Source organism: Oncorhynchus tshawytscha, linkage group LG09 (genome assembly GCF_018296145.1).
Source record: "Oncorhynchus tshawytscha isolate Ot180627B linkage group LG09, Otsh_v2.0, whole genome shotgun sequence".
Lineage (NCBI taxonomy): Eukaryota > Metazoa > Chordata > Actinopteri > Salmoniformes > Salmonidae > Oncorhynchus > Oncorhynchus tshawytscha.
The window spans coordinates 84053118-84062071 of NC_056437.1; the positions used below are offsets into that span (position 1 = coordinate 84053118).

The 8954-nt window shown below is 41.5% G+C and overlaps 1 pseudogene; it reads right to left on the bottom strand.

The window, feature by feature from the left end:
- Positions 1-231: 231 nt before the first annotated feature.
- LOC112259242 lies at positions 232-5428 on the bottom strand (annotated as a pseudogene).
- Between the last annotated feature and the right edge of the window lie 3526 nt (positions 5429-8954).

Genomic DNA, 8954 nt, shown 5'->3' on the forward strand with positions numbered 1-8954 from the left:
CTACTTGTTTGCCATAGGTTACCCTATGCATAATCATGAAAAACTGTCTCACTTTCCACTGGAAAAGACTAAGCAGAGACTGCAGAGTGAAATGGAGGATCTCATGGTTGATGTGGGGAGATCAACTAGTATGGCTGCTAATCTTGATAAGAAACTTTGACAAGGTAATATAAAAGTTTGATTTGATCTTTTTATGTATGAATGACAATACTCATTACATGATTTTAGATTCTAGTTGACTGGAAGCAGAATCTTGATTAGGCCCTCACATCTCTCTTCAGCATCCAGCAGATGATCGGATTCCTAAGTCAGAAATAATAACATTTTGTTGATGTAATAACTACTAAAGTGTTATGTTAATTGCAGATGTATTTCACTATTTATTAAACTATTTTGGGAGTACTTACACCCTGAACTTGAAGGAGAAGGTTATTCTTCTCTTGGACAATGGAGATCTTCTCAAGCTCCTTTCTGATTTGGCCAGATCCTCCTTGCACTTAGTGAAATTCACCTTTATTTGGGCCATCTCTTTTCCGATTCTGCACTCTTCAGAAGAGGCAAGAGTTGAAATATAGTTTCATCCATGGCCAGTGTTTCACGTTCATGAATGAGCGGAAATTATATTGTATGGTGTAAATGGACTCCCTATCAAAGTCAAGTCAAGATTATTATGTTAGTTTTCATTCAAATTTGACTTAAATGATATCCCAGAGTTCAGTGTTGATATTGCAAAATATCCATGTTTCCATACCTTCTGGCCATCATGTTCTGGTACCCCAGTCTGTCAACATATTCTCGACACAGTGCCTGAGTGGATGTCACAACATGGGCTAGGCGCTCATCTCTCATCCCCTCCAGAGTACCCAGGAGACCAGCTTTAAAAAACACCTGAAAAAGAGGAGTTTGGTTTACTATCAATATAGGGTTTGTGCATTACTATTACAGTGTGAAAAGTGCACCTTGGTGTGGCCGAACTTGTACTGAGTATGATCTACATCAATGGAGCCTAGCAGTTTCTCCGCAGCCTTCTTGTTGTCCATGAGCTGTCCCCCTGGGATAGCACTGGCATTCAGGATCCTGTACCTGAAACATGGGACCAAGCATTAGTACTGAATACACTAGAAACCGTATACCAAGTAGTCCCTAATGAAACCGACCTCCAAGTGCTGCTAACAGTTTAGCTTCCTCACTGTCCCTATACCGAGCTTGAACCAGTGATCCTCTGCTCACAAACACACAGCCGTCCCTCCTTGACAACATACCAACCATTTGAGCTATACAAAAGGTAGAAATTGAATAGCTCTATCGGCGACATTTCAAGCCAGCTGTGGAGTGAGCTTAAGGCACATTCTTAACTCCGTTACATTAACATGTGTCCCCCAATTTACCTCTGCTTGAAGTCCCCATAAATGATTCTGCTTGGGAATCCCTTCCTGCAGATTCTGATACCCTCCAACACCATTGTAGCGCAGCTGGTGGATGACCATGTGGTTCAATGGAGTTGATATTGAGCAGATTATCCTGAGTACCTGGTGTTTTGGTCTCATTTGGAATCAAACACTGCACAAAGTGAGGATGGGTTGTTCTCAAGTTTGTCATGAGCTTGCCACGGTTCTCCTGAAAATATGTAATGTAAAAATGTATCAGGAAGTGTAGGTATATAGACTATATACAATCGCTCATGTGGGTAGAGAATGATGTCTTATTTTGTCTATGCAGCACTGCACATTGATCAACACCTTACTCTGAACAGAGCGGAACCTGTTTGGAACGATGCTCCGTTCTTAGCAACTTTCTTGGCCGCACCACCTGCCACAGGCTCTGAAGAAACAATGTTGAAATAATTATCAGTACTGCATGGCCTGTTATTTTAGCTATGTGAGATGAATTAAGATGGTCTTCATAGTCAGTTGATCTAATTTGATCAGGTAATATAAACAGAAAATGCATGGTTACCGTCTGTTGCAGAGAAGGTTGCGTAAAGCATACACAGTATTTTGACAGATGACTTCTGGTACAGCTGCAGAACACTCATTCAACAGGTCCTTGTTCTTCTCTAGCCAGCCAGTGATACTGTAGTCCACAGTACCAGCATAGCATAGTGCACCAGGGAGAAGTGGGCCTCAGGTTTGCCTATGACAATCTTTGGCTTTTGGAAAGCTTGGTTCTTTCCAAGATGCTGGTCATAGAGTTTGTTCTTGAAAGAAGGGTCTGCGTACATATAGCGTACATATTCCTTTTTATATGATGACGCCGACAAAAACAATAAACAATCCAACCGTGACGCTTAAGTGCAATGTGCCACAAACAAAGTTAACTTCCCACCCTGAAAGAGGTAAAAAAATATATATTTAAAAAATAAAAAAGGGCTACCTACAGTGCCTTGTGAAAGTATTCGGCCCCCTTGAACTTTGTGACCTTTTGCCACATTTCAGGCTTCAAACATAAAGATATAAAACTGTATTTCTTTGTGAAGAATCAACAACAAGTGGGACACAATCATGAAGTGGAACGACATTTATTGGATATTTCAAACTTTTTTAACAAATCAAAAACTGAAAAATTGGGCGTGCAAAATGATTCATTTCAAGGTCCTGGAGTGGCCTAGCCAGTCTCCAGATCTCAACCCCATAGAAAGTCATTGGAGGGAGTTGAAAGTCCATGTTGCCCAGCAACAGCCCCAAAACATCACTGCTCTAGAGGAGATCTGCATGGAGGAATGGGCCAAAATACCAGCAAGAGTATGTGAAAACCTTGTGAAGACTTACAGAAAACATTTGACCTCTGTCATTGCCAACAAAGGGTATATAACAAAGTATTGAGATAAACTTTTGTTATTGACCAAATACTTATTTTCCACCATAATTTGCAAATAAATTCATTAAAAATCCTACAATGTGATTTTCTGGATTTTTTTCCCTCATTTTGTCTGTCATAGTTGAAGTGTACCTATGATGAAAATTACAGACCTCTCTCAACTTTTTAAGTGGGAGAACTTGCACAATTGATGGCTGACTAAATACTTTTTGCCCCACTGTATATACTGTATATAAAAGCTGCTCTTAGCGAAAATGTGTTTGGAGTTATGATTCACCTGATGACAAGACATGCTAACGTATGATGGGGGTTCTGTATGATGGGGATCACATTTGATGGGGGTCACATATGATGGGGGTCATGTATGATGGGGGTCCCTTTATGATGGGGATCACAAATTATTTGCTAATGTGTGTGTGTGTGTGTGTGTGTGTGTGTGTGTGTGTGTGTGTGTGTGTGTGTGTGTGTGTGTGTGTGTGTGTGTGTGTGTGTGTGTGTGTGTGTGTGTGTGTGTGTGTGTGTGTGTGTGTGTGTGTGTGAGAGAGAGAGAGAGGCTTAGTAAGAGAGATACTGCAGGATTCTACGTACCAATAAGCTCTGGCTTCTTGTTGCAAGTAAGCTGGTAGAATATATGGTAGCTCCTCTCAGCGCCCAATTGAAATGTCACTCGAGATTTTTCCAGCAGATCTTTCATTAACAAAGCAGAATTCATTCAACATCACTCATACAGTATATGGATAAAGTCTGGAAATGCATTTTAGCAACAAAACAAATGTTGTACTTACACACTTCAATATCTGCTGAGGCCAGTTTACCCGTTGTACCAAAGTATATTCTAATGAATTTGCCCTTTTTGAGAAAATAAAAATGTCTTACTGTAAGTTTAACGTTGTTCAGCTCTTATTGCTACGCTTCTGCGTAAAAAACAATTCTGTTAGATTCTGGTTTCACTCACAAAGCGAGAGGAGTTGTCGTTCCTCACTGTCTTGGCATTCCCAAAAGCCTCCAGCATAGGGTTAGCCTGGATGATTTGATCCTCCAGGGTTCCCTGCCACAAGAAAGGAAATGTATCTGACATCCATTCCTGTACATCACCAGTCAAAGCCCTTTCCTGTACAGCACCAGTCAAAGCCCATTCCTGTACAGCACCAGTCAAAGCCCTTTCCTGTACAGCACCAGTCAAAGCCCATTCCTGTACAGCACCAGTCAAAGCCCTTTCCTGTACAGCACCAGTCAAAGCCCTTTCCTGTACATCACCAGTCAAAGCCCTTTCCTGTACAGCACCAGTCAAAGCCCTTTCCTGTGCAGCACATATCAAAGCCCTTTCCTGTACAGCACCAGTCAAAGCCCATTCATGTACAGCACCAGTCAAAGCCCTTTCCTGTGCAGCACATATCAAAGCCCTTTCCTGTACAGCACCAGTCAAAGCCCATTCATGTACATCACCAGTCAAAACCCATTCCTGTACAGCACCGGCCAAAGCCCATTCCTGCACAGCACCGGTCAAAGCCCATTCCTGCACAGCACCGGTCAAAGCCACTGCACTACAAAAGGTATAAACTTACCTTCATCTTGCTGACTGGTTATTTTTTCTGGTCCGCAGACACTGCGATTGTCTCAAAGTACTGGATGACAGGTTTACAGTCTTGCCTGCACCAGATTCTCCACTGTTGAAGAAAAATATCTGATTATTGTGTAATTCGAATATACTTAACTGGCAATTACTATATGTGCATCAATTAAAAAAAGAAAAACACATGATGCTCATGTGATTAGGATAGACTGATGTTCCCGATCTAAAGAAAAATAAGCACAATAAGTTGAATGTTCAAAATCACAATATGTAATGAAAAGACATTTAAAGCAGTGGGTGACATACCTGTTAGCATGAGCTGATAGGCATTATCAGAGAGGGCGAAAATAGGAGGTGGAACATCCATCCACTTCTTCCCTCTGTAGGCGCTCACCACCTCTGGGTTATAGACTGGGAGCCACTTATAGGGTTTCACAGTCACACAGAACAGACCAAAGTAGGTCTGTCAATACAAAAGAAACATATATGCCCTTGTTGGATACATTTAACAATGATATTATCAATTTAAAAAAAATGTGTATCAGTGTAAAAGACCTGCATAGATCATCCATGCTGCTTAACGCTCTTTGAGGTTATACAGCACAGAGGGCTCATTGAGGTGGGTCATCATAACCATGACCTCCATGTTATAGAACTTGGGAGGGTTCATTGGAGAGACTTGGTCCTCCTTGACTGTTACAGTCTGGAAAATAGAAACAAAATACAGCAGGGTTCTGAAAGCTGCTGAAGGCAAGCCTCCAATCTGGCACATTGAATGGAAATGAGCCCATGTTGCCACTGACTGCTACAACATTGGTTCCACCGTGGACCTACTCTGTCATCCAGGGTCTGGACGGTGACTTTTTCTCCGTCTTTGTTCTGGACGAGCCCCTTCACATAGAGCTCTTTGTCATCACTGATGGAACAGGCTGTTTTGGTGTCAAAGGGCGTAGACTGAGCCTCGATCCTCTCCTTCTCTGACTTCCTCAGGTACTGGGAAGCTGGCCCGAAGATGGACATTTCTCAATCCCCGCTCATTTTGGCCTGTAAGAATACAGTATAACATAACACATTTAACCTCAGGCTTTTTCTTCCTTGAAAGTCAAAGATTAAATTGGCATTTGTCAATCTACCTACCTACTTCTTGCAGCTTACTGCAATCACTGAATCCCTTGACACCAAAAAAGCTGTGCGCTTGAACGGTCCAGAAGCCTGTCTGAGAATGCAACCACATAACATGGAAATCTGCTTTTTAACATGAAGTTATAAGAATTCAGCTATTCTTGTAAATCAGGGGAGACTTACCTTGTTGCTGATGCTAGGGGGTGAGCATAGCCTGCTGCAGAAGCCTCTTTTATACTGGGCCATTGTCCTTGGTGAGAATTTGCACCAGTAATATCTGCCAAAGCATTAATCTGCTGTTGTTGAGAAGAGCATTTGAAAATGACCCCAAAGCTATAAATATGAGTTGTGCTTAGTAGGCACTTTGGACACACTCACTATTCATTCATCCAGGTTGTTGCATTAATCAAGATCCAATTCCATAGACTCAGCTACATTTAAAATAAAGTAGGGATACTCTACTAAATATTCCATATCAGACTTAACATTGGCCAAAGACAACTTTACGTACCATAGTTACAGTATGAGCAAACTATATCAATTATGGGCTAATAGATTTGTCCCTTTTTCCTCTAACCCGGGGAATGTGATATAACAGAGACATCTGACAACCAGCAGCTTGTTTAATGACTGTCTTAGTGCGGTTGCTATTTCAGTGATTGTAGAAAAGTAACATGATTACTCAGACACGTTCAAGCAGATTTGTAGAGGATTGTTTCCCTTCTTTTTAAAGGATAATTCAGGTTAATTGGGATGGAAATACTGGAGTACAAAGCCCCAGACTTGGATACAGCTGTTTTACCAATAAGTACATGGCCACAGTCCAAACAGCAGTTACAGTATGAACCCTGTTCTTCTCCTGTTCTTCTCCTGTTCATCAGAATGGCAGAATTAACCGGCATAATTTATATGTCCACTCTACTGACCATAATATTCACAAAGAAGTAAAGTCAATCATTTTCATGTGACATTTTGTTCATTGTTCATTTTGGCCTTTTATCTACTTCCCCAGAGTCAAATGAATTTGTGGATGCCATAATCAACATCCATGGCACCTGGGGAACAGTGGGTAAACTGCCTTGCTCAGGGGGAGAACAACAGATTTGTACCTTGTCAGCTCAGGGATTTGATCCAGCAACCTTTCCGTTACTGGCCCAAAGCTCTAACCACTAGGCCGCCACTGACTGGAAGTCTATGGGTGTCTACTAGCATGCTAGCAGATATTCATAGACTGCTAGTCATTTGAGCTAACGCTAGTTGGCATTTGCGCTTGTTAGCAACTTCATTCAAACTGCACGCAGAGACATAAATATGGTATCCACAATTCACAATTCATCTCACTCTGGGGAAGTCCCAAAGTATCCCGTTAAGACGTTAAGACAAGACTTCATCAGAACGTTATTATACCATGTGACTGTAGAGTGCAATGTCACAGCAAGGTGAGCGATAGGACAGTGTACTCACATAGTGACATCCAAGTGTATGCCAACTAGAAATGAACGAAGCAGGATTTGTATTTCACTTTGATTGAACATTTGATATGTCATGGACAGCAGGATAGCCTAGTCTGCAAGGGCTTTGAACTTAATATCCACACACAAGGTGTCCTTACACAATGAATGTATGGGATAACAAATGAATGAATACATACCTAAACTGAGAATGATCCAATAAGACATTGTAGTTCAAGTTGTTGGACACTGAATATTGTGCTTTGGGGTGGCAAACGTAATTCAGTTTGAAGAATTACAGATCAAGTACTGAGATGTCAGATACTGTGTTTATTTATGTATCTGTTGCTTGGTGTAACATTTTATGGATTTTAAATGGTCAAATCAAATCTTCTAAAGGCTATTCCTTTTCATTCTGTGTGAGTGAAAGCATCACACTGCTTGTTTCTCCGTTATCTTCCACAAGAGGGCGCTTACTTACTGAGCTCAGCGTAGCTACATCAATCACGTTCTGGTGTGAAAAGCTTTTCTAGTACAAGATGTCGATGACAATAAGCAAGCCTTTCAAACCTGTCGTCTTTCATTTCAAAATGTACAGTAATAGGGCCTGCCTGACGAGAAGGCCTCCTCCGCACGCGAATGCATGCACACACGCACACACACACACACACACACACACACACACACACACACACACACACACACACGTGATGTACCTATATGTATATACAGTACACTTTACAATAGTAATCAAAGGTACAGTATATGAAGTGTATTTGAAAGTTGAGCAATCTGAAAGGGGACTATTATGCTCTGCAGGCTGATCAACTCATGAACTCATTAACTGATCAGTCTGATCAACTCATGAACTCATTAACTGATCAGTCTGATCAACTCATTAACTCCATTAACTGATCAGTCTGATCAATTAAGTAACTCCATTAACTGATCAGTCTGATACACTCATTAACTGATCAGATACAGATACTCCACAGCTGCTGTAGGCGCATGTTTATGTTTTATACCCCTCATAACAGACGAGAGAACCAACATTGAATTCTTGCTGCTCCTTCAGTGAAGATTGTTTGATAACATGACACACTCCAATGAAGTCGGTCAATGATGCTCCAGTATGCTCTGGAGCTAATAAACGGTGCTTTGCCACTTATCAACAAGTTCAGTCAACAAGAAACACTGTGTCCTCATTTATGGAACGTTTAGTGTGAGCTTATGTGTTCTTCTAACTCATATTCAAAACACAAGAGGACAACGTGTTTGCTTCAGACATTATCATGTGTTGTCAATCATCAACATCTCAAGAATCTCCTCATGAAGCCGTCCCTATAGTGCACATTGCGTACCAGATATACTACTGTAACAGGCTTTGAGAACTTAATGCTGAGTATGAGTTCTGTGTCTTATAGGTAATGTAAGCCTTTGTTCTGATTTGCATTTAGCTGAGTGATTGTGAGAAGGACAAAATAAATAGGCCTTATAAACATATTAGTCCCCCATTGCCTTGATGAGCTCTTAAGGACATGTCCGACATCCTGGCTGTAAACGAACTTGATGTTGAACAGGACAACTCCGCTTCAAAGTTGGGTTTCTAAAGATTGAAAATGTGTCTGCTGTCTTCTCTGGTTCTTATCGCTTTTTCATTTAGATCTCTGTCTAGCCAGCTGCCAGATGATGTAGCCTGGCCGGCTGCATGCCATGTTAGAGATAGTCAGTCACAATCAGTCAGTATCAGAGGGGAGTGTGGCAGCTAGAACACACTTCACACAGGGTCAATTTGATTTATAAGAAATGGAGGGACGGACCCACACAAAACGGGCCTTGTTGTCTGCGAGTGCCTCAGAGCTCTGTCTCACAGTGTTGGCCATTGTGTGGCCTGCCATGGAGCAGGGTCCTGGCTGCATCTGGGAACGGGCTTCCAGACCCTTACATCTGCTAACAAAGACTCATAGAAAACGTCTCATACCACAAGATGG